The sequence below is a fragment of the Macaca mulatta genome, chromosome 4 (genome assembly GCF_049350105.2).
Source record: "Macaca mulatta isolate MMU2019108-1 chromosome 4, T2T-MMU8v2.0, whole genome shotgun sequence".
Taxonomy (NCBI): Eukaryota; Metazoa; Chordata; class Mammalia; order Primates; family Cercopithecidae; genus Macaca; species Macaca mulatta.
In genome coordinates this window covers 112514999-112535256 of record NC_133409.1, presented here as the reverse complement: position 1 = coordinate 112535256, position 20258 = coordinate 112514999, and the positions used below count along the sequence as shown (strand labels likewise).

At 38.9% G+C, this 20258-nt stretch overlaps 1 protein-coding gene and 1 pseudogene across 4 annotated transcripts in view; one reads left to right on the top strand and one right to left on the bottom strand.

Annotated features, from left to right (window-relative positions):
* The window catches only part of KCNQ5 (potassium voltage-gated channel subfamily Q member 5), a 567770-nt gene that overhangs the window by 508353 nt on the left and 39159 nt on the right, over positions 1–20258 (top strand).
* LOC106997995 (RNA-binding protein with multiple splicing 2 pseudogene) lies at positions 18137–18872 on the bottom strand (annotated as a pseudogene).

Genomic DNA, 20258 nt, shown 5'->3' with positions numbered 1-20258 from the left:
CAAAAATAAACAGATAAATAAATAAATTGAGGGAGCAGGACACCAACTAGTCAGTTGCAAAACCAAAGTGTCCTAACTTCTAACCCAGCTCTCTTTCTTGTACAAAGTATGGCCCCTCTTCAGCTTTTCAAGAGGTTGAAGATATGTTCTTGGTTGTTTCAAAGGACAGAAACAGAACTAAAAGGTGTGTGATACCAATATTTAGTTCAATAATAATGACAGCTTAGCAATTAGAGACTCCACAGCAATCGAGTGGATTCCATAATTGGAAACATTCAAATCAAAGTTGGATGATCAACAGTCAGGAATTTCTGGAAGCTTAAAGAGATCAAACCAGACAACCTCTAAGAAATTTTCTTCTAAACTTGAGTTTCTATAACCTGCTCTTCTGGACCAATGCAAAGTAACTTCCTTAGCCATTAACTCGTATCCTCACTAGCAATTCCAAACTAAGAAATGGAAGAGGAAAGCAAGGATTGGCTGAGGAATGCCTGGAGTGAATTTTCTGTCCTTACCCTCGTTTCACGACTCTTTGATACAGAGAAAAGTGCTACCCGCTGCTTCTTGCCTCTCATTCTTCCCACTCTTTCTCTTCCCTTTTCACTGCCAGCCATAGTCCTTTCTGTCCTAAGAAGTGCATCAGGTATATGCCACCCACCATTGTGAAGTTTATGTGTGTGCTCCATAGTGGCTCATTCTTAAAACTTGGATAAGCCCTCCAGTGGATTTCAATTCAAATCAGAAAGTATTTGAGGGCTGCTACTCAGAGCTAGCATGTTTCTGGGCATTTAGAAGGCAGGGAGGAGGCGTGACAACTGTCACCTCAAAGAACTTGCTGTTTGTCTGTAAGTTTTACCACCCCAGCCCACCCCAGTTACAGTATTGATTGACACTGAGGGGAACAAAAGGCATCTTCCTCGTTCTTCAGACTTCACAGTTTTCAGAAAAAATCTGTGGGTGACATCCGAAATTCGCACAAAATAAGCACAAAGTTACCCATTACACAAATCACAGAATTTAGCCCATATTTAAGAGAAGCACTTTTCAGCTGCATGGTGATTTTTCCTTCATATATCTCCAATTATGTCCTTCAAAGGCACACTTAGTTGTCTGCTGCACAAAGATAAACCAATATGACACAATTTTAAAATTATATTTAATCGCTTTCGTGGTGTGCTCTACTTGGTAAAGAAGGGGGAAAAAAAGGTTAAGTAAAGGCCAGGATCCTTTTTCTGCAATGCATGACTGACGTGGGAAACAGATGAGTTACCCAGGCTTTGTTTTTTGCTACCTGCAGTATAAAACTCCCTGACATTGTCCCAAATTCCTTTTACAGGTATTTTATTTTCAACATCTAGTTTTGTTCAGCTTTTCTTCCCTTGCCATCTTTTTCTTCTTTTGCCATGTATAATGCATAACAACAGTTTCTGAACTCCAAAAACATAGAAACCTCAGAATAATATTGCCTGGGAAAAATTAATCTCTGTACCTCCAGCTACCAAGAATCATTTGCACGTGAAACCCTGAGATTTGCAACTTTCATTAATCTAATGCAATAGCAATTCTTATACCACATCATTCTATTGGAATTGATGACTAATCATTCCCAAAACTCTTTTGAAACTATTGTTTTGAAACTATTGTTCCCATAATTTTGTCTTTTGATTGAAAAATGTCATGACCCCATATCTTCTTACATTTGTATGTTATCTGTTGCATAGCTAATCCCTCTCCCTCAGATTTAGTGGCTTAAAACAGCAACCATTTGTTTAGCCCACAATTCTGTTAGGCAGTTCTTCTGGTCTTAAATGAACCGACTCATACTCTGTGTTCAGCTGCTGTATTAACTGGTGCTGACCGGACTAAGGGGGCCTCAGTTAGGATTACTCCTCTCTACTCATATGGTCTTTCATCCTCCAGCAGGCTGGGCTGGTTCACATGGTGGTGGTGGGCTCCCAAGAGCAGTACATTGATATCTGAAAGGCCTCTTGAAGTTCAGGCTCAACCTATCACAGCTTAATGTTCACTATGTCCTGTTGGTCAAAGCAAATGACAGGGACAGCCCAAATGCAAGAGATGGAGAAAGAGATTCCACCTCTTCATGTGAGAAGCATTGTGGCTAGTGTTGCAATCTACCATCCCAGACATTTAAAGCTTATTTTCAACATCCTGTGGGTTCTGTGAAGACAGTGTCAGTGTCTGATGGACTTTTCTATTTCTCCCTGTAGTATCCTTCACTCATAGAGCCTAAGAAAGAAAAGGAAAATAGCATTGTTAGCACCTAATGTATTGAGGCATTGGCTAGACCTTTTCTATGAATTGGTTCATTTAATACACACATAGCCATTTTGCAGATAAGGAAACTGAGACTCAGAAAATGTAAATCACTTGCCCACATAATTCAGTCTGAATGCCAAAGTTGGGATTTGAAGTTGCACTTAGGTCTAAGTTCAAAGCTTTCTGTGTTATACCATGCTTGCTGCTTAGCATGTTTTCTTTTGTATAATTCATGCTGCTAATGAAACAGTGTAAGCCAGCTGTATGTTTACTGTTAGTGAAATGTGAAATGATTTGTCTTCTTTTTCAGTAAATATGGCAAGTCTGCTCAATTTATTCCCTTTATCATTGCATACACTACAAATATTCTCTTGCTATACCTTCACCTGTCAATTAAGGTATACAACAGTAATTTCCTTGTTTTTTTTTTTTTTAATTTTACTTTAAGTTCTAGGGTACATGTGCACAACTTGCAGGTTTGTTACATATGTATACATGTGCCATGTTGGTGTGCTATACCCATTAACTCGTCATTTACATTAGGTATATCTCCTAATGCTATCCCTCCCCCCTCCTCCAACCCCACAACAGGCCCTGGTGTGTGATGTTCCCCTTCCTGTGTCCAACTGTTCTCATTGTTCAGTTCTCACCTATGAATGAGAACATGAGGTGTTTGATTTTCTGTTCTTGCAATAGTTTGCTGAGAATGATGGTTTCCAGCTTCATCCATGTCCCTACCAAGGACATGAACTCATCATTTTTCATGGCTGCATAGTATTCCATGGTATATATGTGCCACATTTTCTTAATCCAGTCTATCATTGATGGACATTTGGGTTGGTTCCAAGTCTTTGCTATTGTGAATAGTGCCGCAATAAACATACGTGTGCATGTGTCTTTTTAGTAGCATGATTTATAATCCCTTGGGTATATACCCACTAATGGGATTGCTGGGTCAAATGGTATTTCTAGTTCTAGATCCTTGAGGAATCGCTACACTGTCTTCCACAATGGTTGAACTAGTTTACAGTCCCACCAACAGTGTAAAAGTGTTCCTATTTCTGAACATTCTCTCCAGCACCTGTTGGTTCCTGACTTTTTAATGATCACCATTCTAACTGATGTGAGATGGTATCTCATTGTGGTTTTGACTTGCATTTCTTTGATGGCCAAGTGATGATGAGCACTTTTTCATGTGTCTGTTGGCTGCATAAATGTCTTCTTTTGACAAGTGTCTGTTCATATCTTTGCCCACTTTTTGATGTGGTTGTTCGTTTTTTTCTTGTAAATTTGTTTGAGTTCTTTGTAGATTCTGGATATTAGCCCTTTGTCAAATGAGTAGATTGCAAAAATTTTCTCCCATTCTGTAGATTGCCTATTCACTCTGATAGTTTATTTTGCTGTGCAGAAGCTCTTTAGTTTAATTAGATCCCATTTGTCTATTTTAGCTTTTGTTGCCATTGCTTTTGGTGTTTTAGACATGAAGTCCTTGCCCATGCCTATGTCCTAAATGGTATTGCCTAGGTTTTCTTCTAGGGTTTTTATGGTTTTAGGTCTAACATTTAAGTCTTTAATCCATATTGAATTAATTTTTGTATAAGGCGTAAGAAAGGGATCCAGTTTCAGTTTTCTGCATATGGCTAGCCAGTTTTCCCAGCACCATTTATTAAATAGGGAATCCTTTCCCCATTTCTTGTTTTTGTCAGGTTTGTCAAAGATCAGATAGTTGTAGATGTGTGGTATTATTTCTGAAGCCTTTGTTCTGTTCCATTGGTCTATATCTCTGTTTTGGTACCAGTACCAAGCTGTTTTGGTTACTGTAGCCTTGTAGTATAGTTTGAAGTCAGGTAGCATGATGCCTCCAGCTTTGTTCTTTTGGCTTAGGATTGTCTTGGCAATGAGGGCTCTTTTTGGGTTTCATATGAGCTTTAAAGTACTTTTTTCCAATTCTGTGAAGAAACTCATTGGTAGCTTGATGGGGATGGCATTGAATCTATAAATTACCTTGGGCAGTATGGCCATTTTCACAATATTGATTCTTCCTATCCATGAGCATGGAATGTTCTTCCATTTGCTTGTGTCCTCTTTTATTTCATTGAGCAGTGTGGTTTGTAGTTCTCCTTGAAGAGGTCCTTCACGTCCCTTATAAGTTGGATTCCTAGGTATTTTATTCTCTTTGAAGCAATTGTGAATGGGAGTTCACTCATGATTTGGCTCTCTGTCTGTTTTTGGTGTATAAGAATGCTTGTGATTTTTGCACATTGATTTTGTATCCTGAGAGTTTGCTGAAGTTGCTTATCAGCTTAAGGAGATTTTGGGCTGAGATGATGGGGTCTTCTAAATATGTCATCTGCAATCATGTCATCTGCAAACAAGGACAATTTGACTTCCTCTTTTCCTAATTCAATACGCTTTATTTCTTTCTCCTGCCTGATTGCCCTGGCCAGAAGTTCCAATACTATGTTGAATAGGAGTAGTGAGAGAGGGCATCCCTATTTTGTGCCAGTTTTCAAAGGGAAAGCTTTCAGTTTTTGCCCATTCAGTATGATGTTGGCTGTGGGTTTGTCATAAATAGCTCTTATTATTTTGAGATATGTCCCATCAATACCTAATTTATTGAGAGTTTTTAGCATGAAGGGCTGTTGAATTTTGTCAAAGGTATTTTCTGTGTCTATTGAGATAATCATGTGGTTTTTGTCTTTGGTTCTGTTTATGTGATGGATTATGTTTGTTGATTTGTGTATGTTGAACCAGCCTTGCATTCCAGGGTTGAACTCCACTTAATTATGGTGGATAAGCTTTTTGATGTGCTGCTGGATTCGGTTTGCCAGTATCTTATTGAGGTTTTTTGCATCGACGTTTATCAGGGATATTGGTCTAAAATTCTCTTTTTTTGTTGTGTCTCTGCCAAGCTTTGGTATCAGAATGATGCTGGCCTCATAAAATGAGTTAGGGAGGATTCCCTCTTTTTCTATTGATAGGAATAGTTTCAGAAGGAATGGTACCAGCTCCTCTTTGTACCTCTGGTAGAATTTGGCTGTGAATCCATCTGGTCCTGGACTTTTTCTGGTTGGTAAGCTATTCATTATTGCTTCAATTTCAGAGCCTGTTATCGGTCTATTCAGGGATTAAACTTCTTCCTGGTTTAGTCTTGGGTGGGTGTATGTGTCCAGGAATTTCTCCATTTCTTCTAGATTTTCTAGTTTATTTGTGTAGAGATGTTTATAGTATTCTCTGATGGTAGTTTGTATTTCTGTGGGATCAGTGGTGATATCCCCTTTATCATTTTTTATTGTGTCTATTTGATTCTTCTCTCTTTTCTTCTTTATTAGTCTTGCTAGTGGTCTATGAATTTTGTTAATCTTTTCAAAAAACCAACTCCTGGATTCATTGATTTTTTGAAGGGTTTTTTGTGTCTCTATCCCCTTCAGTTCTGCTCTGATCTTAGTTGTTTCTTGCCTTCTGCTAGCTTTTGAATGTGTTTGCTCTTGCTTCTCTAGTTCTTTTAATTGTGATGTTGGGTGTCAATTTTAGATCTTTCCTGCTTTCTCTTGTGGGCATTTAGTGTTATAAATTTCCCTCTATACACTGATTTAAATGTGCCCCAGAGATTCTGGTGTATTGTGTCTTTGTTCTGATTGTTTTCAAAGAACATCTTTATTTCTGCCTTCATTTCGTTATGTACCCCAGTAGTCTTTCAGGAGCAGGTTGTTCAATTTCCATGTGGTTGAATGGTTTTGAGTGAGTAATTTCCATTTTTTTTAACAATGCTTATGTTACCATCTCTAGACAAGTTAGTCCAGATGATTTTGGGGTTAACATGTTGACATTTCCTAGCACTATTACTGCTAGCTGAATAAGAGTGGAAAGTTGGGGGAAAATTTACCAGATCTGTATTAGTTTGTTCGCACACTGCTATAAAGAACTGCCTGAGACTGGGTGATTTATGAAGAAAAGTTTAATTGACTCACAGTTCCACACCCTGTATAGGAAGCATGCCTGAGTGGCCTCAGGAAACTTACAGTCATGTCAGAAGGGCGAAGGGGAAGGAAGCGTGTCTTTACATGGTGTCAGAAGAGAGAGAGAGACAGAGAGAGTGAGAGAGTGAGAGTAAAGGGTGAAGTGCCACACTTTTAAACCATAATCTACCCCCATGATCCATTCACCTCCCACCCGGTCCCTCTCCCAACATTGGGAATAACAACTCAACATGAGATTTGGGTGGGGATACAGAGCCAAACCATATCAAGATCTATTTAGAATTCTCCAGCAGATTTGATTAATAATATAGATTTGTGATTCTGTAATTTGTAGTGTCATTATAAAACATGGCTGCTTTGATTGCAATCAGATATCTCTGAATATGGTTCGAAGGAAACAGATCTCGTCCTTGTGGAGATAGGATTACATAACTCCCTTTCACTCATTTTGCCATTGATTCAGAATGTTTCCCCCTAAGATGAAGTAGTGTTTTAGCTTAGAATGGTAAGAGCAATTCATCACCAGGCACAGTGGCTGACACCTGTGATCCCCACACTTTGGGAGGCCCAGGCCGGTGGATCACTTGAGCCCAGGAGTTAGAGACTAGCCTGGGCAGCATGACGAAACCCCATCTCTACAAAAGATATAAAAATTAATTGGGCATGGTGGCACATGCCTGTAGCCCCAGCCAGTTGCGGGGCTAAGAAGTGAGGGGATCTTTTGAGCCCAGGAGGTTGAGGCTGCAGTGAGCCATGATCACATCACTGCACTCCAGCCTGGGCAACGCAAAAAAACCCTGTCTCAACAACAAAAAAAAAAAAGCAATTCATTGATCTCATCTAATTTGACTAGTTCAGTTATACATTGAGAAGGCTATCTGAGATGATGTCAGGTATGGAGCAGTGACTATCCCAGTGATCTGAATGTGATTGACCACTTGGCTTTACCAGGATTATCTCACTGTTTGGTTCTAATAAAGGCAGTCATTCTAGTCTATGAATTTACCTTGCTTTTGCTACGCACACTTCAATGATATACTATTGAAACTATAAAAATCTATAAAAATTGGTTTTTGTATGTGAGTTTAAAAAAAAAATGTTTTCACCAGGCTGTGAGTTTTCTGTCTTTATTTGCTGTTGGGAAACTGATAGTGCTATGACTATAGTATATTCTCAAGGAAATTTTTATGAAAATTGAATTAATCAGACACAGTGCTTAGTGTTGGAGTAAAACAGAACTTGTTTCAAATCCTAGTTCCCCCACTAGGTTGGGTGAGATGAGACAAATGACTTAACCTCACTGCCACTTTAATTTGTTCTCTCTCTTTTTAGGGTGGTAGAAATGATATCTACCTTATAGGGTTATGTGAGTAATAAGATATAATGTGTGTAAAATTCTTGTACAATGCCCAGCACAGAATAGCTGCTCAATATATTAAATATATTATTATTTATTAATTAATGCTGATTTCTGCATTAATTTTGACGAATTGAAATCCTGGACTTGATTAATTTGCATGTATTTGTCTTCCTTTCTTCCAGTACTTGATGACAATTTCTACCTGTGGTAAATGGAAGGTTAAAAGTTATATTCTCATACAAACTTTAGTCCTTTATTCCTTGGAGTGAGTTTTAAGAGTCCTCATGTTGAATAATTCATGTAATCACAGAAATAATACTATGTATCAGGGACCACTTCCTTTATTAAAGATAAAGGCAGTGAAAATACCGCCTTTGCCAGAAATACTTCAGTTACTCTGAGAGGGAGACATTGGTTTACTATATGACAGCACAGTGCATGGCACATAATAGAAGTTTGGAAAATATTTATTTTAAATGAATTAATAATGAACACATTGTGAACAAATAAATTGTTTACTATTTAATTATTCAGGAATCAATTAAACTTTATTAATAAAAATTGTTTTGGGGTTTTAAAAAGCCCACACACAAATGAGATGCATCACAGAGGCAAAGAGTATGATATTATTAAAACTGTTATTGCTGAATCACAGTTCAGCAGTAAGTAAGTGTTTGAGGTACTCAAATCAGTGAGTATTTGAGTGACTCTAAGAAGATAATGAAACTCCTCCAGTATTTTACAGTTGCAATAATTTTTAAGGAATATATAAAAACATATCCTAGTGTTTCCATTTGAATAAAGATAGTATATATAACATATGCAATTAAAAAGAAGAAAGATAACAAATTTTATTGTGTTTTTCTTTTCACCTTATGGGCAGTTACTAGATGTATGATCAGCAGTTTTAGCAGTAGAGACCATATTAATTGTTTTTGAAAATTCTCTAGTGCTTCGCACCATCACTCAAAACAGAGAAATTTGTTTTAATTAAGTGTCAGGAACTATTTCGTGAAATTTTGCCAGCATTTCTGCTAGCCAGTAAGTAAGGTTAATTGACAATCTTTAACAGAGAATCTTAGAGACATTCATATCATAATTAATGTAATTTAAGATGCTGAGGATGCATGAATTATCTACTCAGTGTAAATGGGGTCTTTGATTGTGAAGAGAAATACTCAAGTGCAGTGGTATCTTACATAATAGATTCCCTCATTAGTGTGAATTAGTATTTCTGAATGTTGTTAATTAGCAAGCCTGGGAACAAACACAATAAAAAATCAAGTTCACCAAATCACAAAAAAGTACTGGTTAGCATATTTGGTAAACATGGGTCGATAACTATTTTGATTGAATCTCCCAGCAACCTAGTTTACTGTGGTAGCAGGCCCTGTGCACAGTATGTTTTACCTGCCATAGGAATAATCAATCATATACCAAAAGTTTGTAATGACTGTTGAAATAAAAAAGTGTTTCAGAAAGTCACTGAGAATATAGTTTTGTGAGGAATAAGGAGATGATGTTCTATTTCTGATGTGACCGTAAAAAGGCATAGAACTTAAGAGAGAAAATAACAACAGTGTCTCTCATTTTCCCAGAATTTATTTCAACTGGCTGTTGAGCCTGCCCTTGCTCTCTTAGGACTCAAGTTAAGTAGAAATGCAGACTGTGTGCAGTTCTGGTCACCTCCTAGGGAATCACTGAGAAGGGAGCAAGTAATAAACCTCAGGAAAAAGTAGTTTTTTTCTTTTGGGTCAAAGAGCAGTGGGTGATTTTTTTCAACATCTGAGATAGAATTGGCGATAAAGAAAAGTTAGAAAAGAAGACATACTGAAAAGTAAAACTGAGGGATGCGAAGCAGGTAGAAAACACTATCTACCGTGCTTTTCAAGCTATGGTAGAGTGTCGTGAAATCAAATGAGTGGGTTATGATCAGCATTCTTTTAGTGAAATGAAACAAGATGGGAAGAGAAGTTATAGAATGAGATGGGAGGGTCTGTTGTAAGATAGGATAGGATAGGACAGAATAGGAAATACATATTATAGAATGTATCACAAGTAATAAGAGCCAGTGTCATTTCTTGAGCCTTTTAGGTTTTATTCAAAGATTTTTGGTTTTACAAAAGTAGTATATGTATACCTGGTTTTAAAGGTCAAGTAATAAAGAGTAACACAAAATGAATCACAGACTTAAATATAGACCATAAAACTTTTAGAAAAAAGTAAGAGAAGATCTTTGGGATCTAGAACTCAGCAGAAAGTTCTTAGGCTTGACAACAAAAGCACTATCCTTAAAAAGAAAACAGATAGGCTGGGTGTGGTGGCTCACGCCTGTAATCCAGCACTTTGGGAGGCCGAGGCAGGCGAATCACGAGGTCAGGAGTTCAAGACCAGCCTGGCCAACATGGTGAAACCCTGTCTCTACTAAAAATACAAAAAATTAGCTGGGCATTGTGGCGGGTGCCTGTAATCCCTGCTACTCAGGAGGCTGAGGCAGAAGAATCGTTTAAACCTGGCAGGTGGAGGTTGCAGTGAGCCAAGATTGCACCACGCACTCCAGCCCAGGCCACAGTGCCAGACTCCATCAAAAAAGAAAGAAAGAGGCCGGGTGCAGTGGCTCCTGCCTGTAATCCCAGCACTTTGGGAGGCTGAGGCGGGCAAATCACAGGGTCAGGAGATCAAGACCATCCTGGCTAACATGGTGAAACCCCGCTTCTACTAAAAATACAAAAAATTAGCCGGGCGTGCTGGCGGGTGCCTGTAATCCCAGCAACTCGGGAGGCTGAGGCAGGAGAATCGCATGAACTCGGGAGGTGGAGCTTGCAGTGAGCCAAGATCGCGCTACTGCACTCCAGCCTGGGCAACAGAGCGAGACTCCGTCTGAAATAAATAAATAAATAAACAAATAAAAAGGAAGGAAGGAAGGGAGGGAGGGAGGGAAGGAAGGAGGGAGGGAGGGAAGGAAGGAGGGAGGGAGGGAAGGATGGAGGGAGGGAGGGAGAGAGGAAGGAAGGAGATAAAGTGGACCTCACTGAATTAAAAACTTTTGCTCTGCAAGTGACACTAAGGGGATGAAAAAAAAAGCTGCAAACTGAGAGAAAATATGTGCAAATGACGTATCTGACTAGAATATATAAAGAACTCTCAAAACTCCACGAGGGGGGTAAAAAAAAAACACCAGTTGAATTAGACAATAGGCAGAAAACATGAAGGACATTTCACCGAAGAGCATATAAACATGGCAAATAAGTGCAAGAAAAGATGTTTAATATCATCAGCCCCATGGGGAAAGGCCAGTTAAAACTACAGGAGATATCACTACACACCTGCCAGAATGGCTAAAACAAAAAATAGGAACGACACAAAATGCTGGGGGAGATGTAGAGAAGCCGGATCACTTACACATTGCTGGTGGGAAAACAGTTTAGTAGTTTCTTAAAACTATTTAGTTAGTTACTATCCGACCAAGTAATTTTATTCTTGGGCATTTAACCCAGAGAAATTGTTATGTTCCCATAAATCCTATATATGCATGGTCATAGTAGCTTTCTTTGTAATGACCCAAAACTGGAAACAATCCAGAGTAATATTAATATTTATTATATAATATATTACATATATTAGTATATTACATATGATATATTAATATATTGCATATGATGATATTATATATGTACTATAAATATTTAAAATACAACTGAGTAGTTTTCCATAGCATGTATGTGCCACAATTTGTTTAACCTTTTGCCTATTGGTCAAACTTTTCAATAGACAAAAGGTTAAAGAAATTGTGGCACATACATGCTATGGAAAACTACTCAGCAGTAAAGCTGAATGAAGTATTGATACACACAACAATGTGGTTGAATCTTGAGAGAATTATGCTGAGTGAAAATATACCAATCCCAAAAGATCACATATCATTAATTATTAAGTATTACTGATGTATCATACATTAGTGTAGTGTGGGAAGTGTATATATATATGTGTGTGTGTGTGTGTGTGTGTGTGTATCTCCATTTATGTAACATTCTTGAAATTATAGAAATGCATATCATGAGTGGTTGCCAGTAATCATGGTGGGAGCTGGGAGGAAGGGGGTATGGCTCTAAAAGGACACAACATGAGGACTCCTTGTGGTGATGGAAATGTCTATATCTTGACTGGATCAATGTTAATATTCTGGCTGTGATATTTCACTATAGTTTTGCAAGATGCTCCCATTGTAGGAAACTGAAGAGAGGGTACACAGAATCTCTGTGTTGTGTCTTACAAATTGCATGTGAATCTACAATTGCCTCAAAATTGAAAGTTCAACTTAAAATAATAAAAGGCAAATGATATAAGCCCTTTGTTACAGATTATAATGATTTTCTTCCTCAACTCTCCCACTCTATCCCTAGGCCCCTTTCCAGGAGCAGCCATTTTCTATTTATTTTAGCTATTTCTCTTGATATTTATGTATCTCCATATTTTTCCAATAATATGAGTGTACTGCTGACTTCTGACTAATTCATTTTGAATACCGTTTACTTTCTATTCTGGTAAATGAAGATTTCACTCTTCCTTCTGCAGACCCTCCCAACCTTTCAACATAAGTCACTATAGTTTTTTGAGAAGTCAAAATTCAGTGTCTACATTATGTATACATATTACATTACACTATGGTTGTTTCTTACCTTTTGCTTTTCTGTAGTAAATTAAATAGCTTGTTGATTGTTGCTGTTTTCATAATTCTTCCCACATCTTCCAATAATCTCTCAGTAATATTTTCCACAAGGTAAATTGCATCAGGTGACCAATCGGTCCCATTGTGACTTTTCTTTGAGAACACATTCTGGAAACCTCCATTCTTCTTTTACCTGAGCTGGCCACTCTCTAAGCCTGCTGCACAGCCATTATCTTTTGAATTCCTTTTTATTTTCTTCTAGATTGGATTCTCAGTTTTCAGGATCTCGTGTTTTTGTCTTTCTTGATTCACTCCATTATTTCAGAGAGTAAAAATCCAGGTTTTTTTAGGTAAAAAAGATGATATGATGACAGAAGGCATGATGATGACAGCTGTCAGTGTGTCTGTCCCTCAATTCACACTAGTCCTGTCTGGACCAATTTCCCTCTCCACCTGGCACACTGCCTTCACACGGGAATTTTCCTTCACTGTCACCCTGCTGACTCTTGTTGTGTCTCTCTGTGTCACCCTGCTCTGTGGCTGTGTCTCCCTCTCTCTTTGTTTACTTTGCCATTTTGATGAAGTACATCCTATCATACATTCCTGAGAAGAGTGTCTGGAAGGCAAAATTTTTAAGAGCTTGTATGTCTGGAAATAGTTAGTATCCATTCTAGAATATCTTATTGGGTTTTTTTTTCTCCCTTCATTTTCTCTGTTATTGCTTTATGAAAATCTGTTATTTGAAAGTTGGACTTGCATACTGGCCCTGATTTTCTTATCCTTCCTCTTTCATTTTCTACCTCTTTGTCTTTTTGTTCTACTTTTTAGGAGTTTTGGCCAATTTTATCTTCCAAATCTCTTACTAAGATTTTCATTTCTGCTATCATTTCTAAGGTTCTTTGTTTTTGTTGTTGTTGACTAAGGGTTCTTTTATTTTAGTATCCTATTTTTGTTGCATGGATAGAGTATTTTGCCTTATATCTGTGAAGATATTGACAATGTTTTGAAATTTTCATTTCCTTAGTTTCTGTTACCTTCTAGTTGCTTTTGATCTCCATTTTTGTATTGGAAGATTTCCTTAGATACTTAGTAAACTGGAATGTTTTCTCATAATAAAATGTTGAAGACTAGAAGGGTGACTGGAGTTTCTGAGTGTATTACAGCTGATTAACTTTGATCTTCACCATAGGTTGACCTGAGTCAACCAATTTTGGGGGAATTCCTGGCAACAGTATCTTTAGCTCTTTTTTCTTGCACTGATCAGATTCCCCAGAGAGTAGTTACTCCTGGAGGGAAAAAGTCTTACTACCATTATTATGATAGTGAGCAGGTTGCACTGGGTCCTCAACATTCAATCTGTTTATGATCACTTAATACCCCAGCTTTTGGTTGAATACCTGTCCTTTGACTGTGTTGGATGTATCTTTGGATGAGGGGGTGACCTCTCATCTAAAGATTTCCATCTTCTGCTGGAATAGAAGAGGACCATATGCCCAGGAGTCTGGGGGAGATTGCACGCAACCTTCCATATCTTAGTTATCCCCCCTTTATGCTTGGATCAAGAAGTACCTAATGTTGCCAATTCCTGAGCCTTTTGAGTTTTCTAAAGTGTAAATCTTGTTGTTCCTAGCTTTTCTCAGTGTTGGCATAGGGTTTTCTTTCTGGTATCAGCTAGTCAGTTACCTAACTTGTCCATCTGCTTTCCCACTTCCAAAATTATGTTGTTGTCATCTCCTTTCCTTTTCTCTTCTTTTATGGGTTTATGTCTTTTTTTAAAGTATTTCATCACTATAGTTTTAGTGGGTTTTTCAAAAGGAACAAGATTAGATGTATATGTTCAATCTACCATCTTAACCCAGAAAGAAACTTCTGTCTTATTTATATGTGTATGTGTGCATCTTTGTATGTGTGTGTGCTGAATCACAGCATAAACTATAATCCTTATTTTAGATGAAAGTCAAAGAAGTCAGTTAGTCCAGGCCAACAAAAAGTCATCAAGTTCAGTCAAAGGCTAGTCATATTTTCTCTTTGCTATGAAAGCCTCCCATAGAGCTGAGAGAGTTTTGAAGACATTTTTTCAGAATGTGGTATTCATAGGAAGCTCTAAGTCTATCTCTTTAGAAAAAAAACAAAAAGGTAAGCTACACTTCCTCTAATAGTGCATTTAAATGTGTCCTCCATTTCTGTTTTGAGTACTAGGATTATTTATTCTGGGTCCCAAATTTTCACGTCAAGAAAGTCATAATACTAAATAAGTAAAATAAAAAACAATAAAAATAACAAGTAATCCCAGCACTAAGTTATACAATCTGTATCAATCTGTAATCTCTAATTCTGCTAAAAAAATTAAAAAGAAAGAAAAAAGAAAAAAAGAAAGAAAAAAAACGCTTGCTCTCCAGGTTGCATCTACTTTGGCAAAAATGCATGGAAAATGCAATTACCTGTTCAAAATATTAAAATTAGCTCTTTAACTAGAATATTGCTTTAAAAGCTCAAAAGGATATTTAGCTTTTAAGCCAATATGTGCTGCAGATATGGATACCTAGAGGCTTTTTTTTTCAATAAAAACAAATTTTCAGAATTTTTTTCAAATATTGTATCATTTCTACAGCCTAGAAAAAAATGTAATGAGAGTATGTTCACAGATGTATCAGAATTTTTATTAGAGCATTATCTTTTATTTCTATGGGAACTCAGTGAGGTGATTTTCTAACTCTTAATTTTAAAAAACTCACTTGTAAGCTATTACTTCAAATCTCCTAAGATTCAGAATTGAGTAAACAATGGTCACATGATTAAGATTTTACAATTTGTTGCTACAGTACCAGCAATATAAGGTATTGAGATAAATGTCAGTTTGGAAAAGGTGATAGGTGTGAAATATCCAAAAGTGACATGTGAAGTAATGCTATCTTGCTGTAAAGTATTCAGATTTCCATTAGTGTTACATTGTTCCTGAAGAAAAAAAATAAGTCTGGATTGCCTTCTTTTTTATATTAATGTGGATGATACCGATAACTAGTGAGAGAGAGAGAGAAATCCCTCTTCCTTTTGTACCAATGTGAACACTCTTCTATTATTTACTAATTATAAATGTATAGATCCAAGAGTTTAAAGTGGGCTTACAGGTTGCATTTCCACCTAAAAATAAACATGCAGCATACCATATTTATTCAACAAATATTTCCTGAGTTCTACTATAAAAGGTATTCGTTCTTTTACTTTAAACTTCTTCTGCCTCTTAAATATTTTCATGAGCTAATAGGGGAAGATTCTATTTAAAATGTTTATAAAAAGTAAACATTATGTGGAAATTTGGGGTTTTTTCACAGTAGCATTTTGAAGTATACCTAGTCATGAATGATCACAAAAACAAAACGAAAATTTATCCATAGTACAACAGAAAACAATAAGGCCAAAATCCAGAGGTTAGCTACATGAATGACAAGGCACAGTCCTGCCCTCATGGAGCTCACTGTCTAACAAGGAAAGGGGCTTGTAAGCAATGAAATATAATACAGTGTAATAACTGAGAAGACACAGGCATACGCAGTAAAGGAAGGGCCGCATCAGTCTTCCTTCAAAGAGGTGGTAGAATCTTGAAAGTCTTGTCACTGCAGAGCTAAGCCTGAGGCTCTAAACTCCATCATGCCACCCTCCACACTTCATCCTCTGTGCTTAGGACCTCTCAAAATAAAAGAAGTTGCTAGGCTGCAAAATAAAATTATGGTTTTCAAAGTGCCACAAAAGTTACATGTAGGCTGAAATTAAAATGGTGTGTTCTAATTATTCTGATGTTCTCCACATTGTGAGTGTCCCTTGCTATTGTTGGTGCCCCGTGCATATTATAATCTGTCCACCACAAATTCAGCACCTAGAAATTACCAGTCAAACAAATAAGAAAAGCAAAGAGGATGGATGAGAGTGTGTAGACGATACCCCTTGGGAGAGTGTCCAATGGTGATGGCGCTTGAACAGCACCTAGAGAAGCAGTTGGAATTTGGTGTGGCTGGAGCGTGGGATTGGAAGGCCATCATAAGTTGAGGCTGAATGGGAACTTCTGGGACATCAGAACCAACTTCCTTCCCAAGGCAACCAGAAATGTTTAACTTTCCATCTATGTTGAGAAATTGACTTTGACATTAAACGTCAATTGATGTACAGGAAGAGACTGGAAGGGAATATATCAAAATTTGATATGATTTGTCTTAGAGTGTTAAAACCACAGGTGATTTTTTTTTTCTTTGTCTGTGATTTAATTTAAAATTCAAATTTTCAAGGTTTCTATAATGCACATGTGTTACTATTATAATGAGAGAAAAACAAGGTGGAAATAAAAACTATTTGAAAGGAAAAACATCTAGAGTAAAGAATACATTATCAGGAGTATTTTTCTGGGTTCTTTATTCATGCCTTGAGGACCTAGTTTGGCTCTTGGTTACTTAGCAGCATCCAGTGTAGAACAGAAAGAAAAGTCCCTAGCCAAGGACTTAGTGAAACGAAATTGTGCTACTGCATCAGGGCCCAAGCAGTTACTCCAAACTCTAGTTGGATTAAAGGAATTGTCTTTGGACTAGCACATGTCTAAAATTGTAACTCTAAATTTAGGATGATATTTCAGGTTTTGAGAAATGATAGCAGAGGGTGGCAGGGGGTGAGTAATTGAAATACAACCAGCAGCAGAAGGAAGGAACCCTTGGAAAATAAATTATAATTCTTTACAAGATATAATAAATTAGTTATCACCACCATTAATAGTAGCCATTTTAATGTGTGTTCCCCATAGCATAATGAAATAGAATCATCACATACTTTATTTAAATTCCTAAAATAAAAATGAATTGTGAGGCTGGGCACAGTGGCTCATGCCTGTAATCCCAGCATTGTGGGAGGCTGAGGTGCACAGATCACCTGAAGTCAGGAGATGGAGACCAGTCTGGCAAACATGGTGAAACCCCATCTCTACTAAAAATAGCCAGGCGTGGTGTGCACCTGTAGTCCCAGCTACTCTGGAGGCTGAGGCAGGAGAATAGCTTGAACCCGGGAGGCAGAGATTGGAGTGAGCCGAGAGGCACATTGCACTCCAGCTGGGCAGCAGAATGAGACTCCATCTCAAAAAAAAAAAAAAAAAAAAAAAAAACGAAAACAAAAACAAAAATGAATTGTGAACTTCTAGCCCTCACACTTTCACTGCAAGTAACATATCACAATAATGGTTGCTTTTTTATGATGATGCATAAATATTTTGTTACAGGGTACAAAAATACTTTTCACTTTTTGGTTGATTTCAAGGTTTGGAAAGAATGAGGAGCAGTGGCAGGCAGGGTGACTGTGGAGAGGTGAACAGAACGGCATAGAGGGCGTTCCTATGACTGCTGGCCCATCCGAGAAGATGGGAGCAGAGAAGCCCAATTTGAAAGGAAAAGGCAAACCCCATCTATCTGTTGGGTGGAGGCGGACGCTGAGTCTGGAAGCGTGTGGGGCCGCGGGAGCGTGGTGGGTGCAGGAGCGAGGCGAGCAGAGAGGGGCCAGGCAGGATGAACCGCCGGGGGCCAGGACCTGTTGCTATGGTGACAGCGTGAAAACAAACTGTATGCTGACATATACACAAGTGTAAGCGTCTTCATTCGTGCGACAAAACATGCAAAATTAAACGCCTCGTTTCCTCGAGGGGAGCTACAGAAGCAAGTTTGGGTGGGAGGTCAGGCCTTGCAGGGTCCCAGTGACCCTCGAAGCTGAATCTGGGCACCCCAGCGAGAAGGTCCCCAAATCCTCCTGAGAGGCGTTGGAGAAAGGCTTGAGGGTGCAGAAAAGGGCTGAAGAAGAGTAGGAAGGGGAAGGAGGAAGGGGAACAGGAAGGAGTATACTGGCCGCCCGGGGGAGGTGGGAGCTCAGGGGCCACCACTGCTGGTGATCCCAGCACCACCACAGATTCCCAGAACCAACTCCCCGGCGACCAGACGGAAGAACTAACAGAAATGATGATACTTCCATCCTTGCTGAGTGGTGTCAGAGGATGGGTACCAGCGCACCTGGCATGGAGGGCGGCGGCAGCTGCAGTGGCAGCTGGGTAGGTGAATGAAGCATGGGTGATGGGTGGGGTCAGCTCTGTAGTGTACAAAGGGTAGGAGCCCAGGCCTCTGGGGATGCAGGGATCAGAGCAGCCCCCTTCAGCTCATAGGGGTCCCGAGAGATGAAGTAAGTGTGCTCCTAGGGTGGGGTGCACTTTGGTGGGATTTGGAGTTGCCGTTAGCTTGCTCTTGGCCATCTTGGTGTTGGCTTTGGCAAACTCTAGTCTCAGGGCCTGTGGGTTCTCGGGATCTAAGCGAATACGGTTCAGCGCATTATTGGCCGCTTCTGCTCCTGCCCAGCTGTCAAAGATCACAAAACAAACAAGCTGTCTCGCGGTGAGCTTGATCACGGACTCTTCATACCCCCTTGAAAGGCCAGAAGAACAAGTAGAGTTCTCTGGGTTTAATGTCCATGGGGAGGCCGCTGATAGTGTCCGGGCCTCCTCCTCCAGGACGCCGCAGTAGCCCGCGCTGGAGCCAGTGCAGGTGCCGCCACCTCGCTCGCCCTCTGGTTGCTCCTGGTGCGGGGGACGGGGCGGGGCGGTGGGAAGTGAACGTCAAGGCAAGCGCGGCGCCGGCCCCAGCAGGGAGTGGGCATGGTTACCTTTAAGACTTGGAACTTTGGAAGATTTTTTTTTGGGGGGGAGGGGGTGCGGGGAGACGGAGTCTTCCTCTGTCGCCAGGCTGGGGTGCAATGGCGCGATCTCGGCTCACTGCAACCTCCACCTCCCGAGTTCAAGCGATTCTCCTGCCTCAGCCTCCCGAGTAGCTGAGACTACAGGCGCCCGCCACCACGCCCGGCTAATTTTTGTGTTTTTAGTAGAGACGGGGGTTTCACCATCTTGGTCAGGCTGGTCTCGAACCTGACCTCAGGTGATCCGCGCGCCTCAGCCTCCCAAAATGCTAGGATTACAGGCGTGAGCCGCCACACCCGGCCCGGAAGATGTTTTTTTTCTTCATTCTGTTTTCCTATTTTTCAAATACTTCATATCAAAAAGTATACATTATTTTTGTGATGAAAAAATTCTTAAATTCCTTAGGAAACTTTAAATAAAATATAAATAATTTATAATCTCATGCACTAGTACAGCTAATTTTATTTTTACATATTCTCTTCTAGCTACTTTTCTTTTCACATACTATTGTACATAGTTATAATCAACATAAGTAGTTTCATATTTTAATTTCATTGCACATTTTAAAATATTTTCATGTTATTACATACTATTCATAATTGTATTTTTCATAACTGTGTAGTACACCTGCATGATCAAATGCTATAATTTACTATAATTTACAGTTTTCTATTTTAGGGCATTGAAACTTATATAACTATTTTTCAATGGTAGGTGATAAACATTATTGCATTAAGCTACATTTCTATTCTTTTTGAACTTACTTTCCGAAGGAAACTTCTCTGGTATAAAATTGTAAGATTGCTGATTATATAGCAAAGGCATGGAATCAATCTAAGTGCCCATCAGTGACAGATTTGATAAAGAAATTGTAGTATATACACACCATGGATACTATGCAGCCATAAAACAGAATGAGATCATGTCCTTTGCAGGAACACGAATGGAGCTGGAGGCCATTATCCTCACCAAACTAACACAGGAACAAAAAACCAAATACCACATGTTCTCACTTATAAGTGGGAGCTAAATGAGGAGAGCACATGGATACAAAGAGGGGAACAACACACACTGAGGCCTACTTGAGGGTGGATGGTGGGAGGAGAGAGAGGATCAGAAAAAATAACTGTTGGATAGTTCCTGGGTGATTAAATAATCTGTACAACAAACATGATTTTACCGATGTAATAAACCTTCTCATGTCCCCCTGAACTTAAAAGTTTAAAAATCAAAAATAAAAATAAAAAGATTGCTGATTATACATTA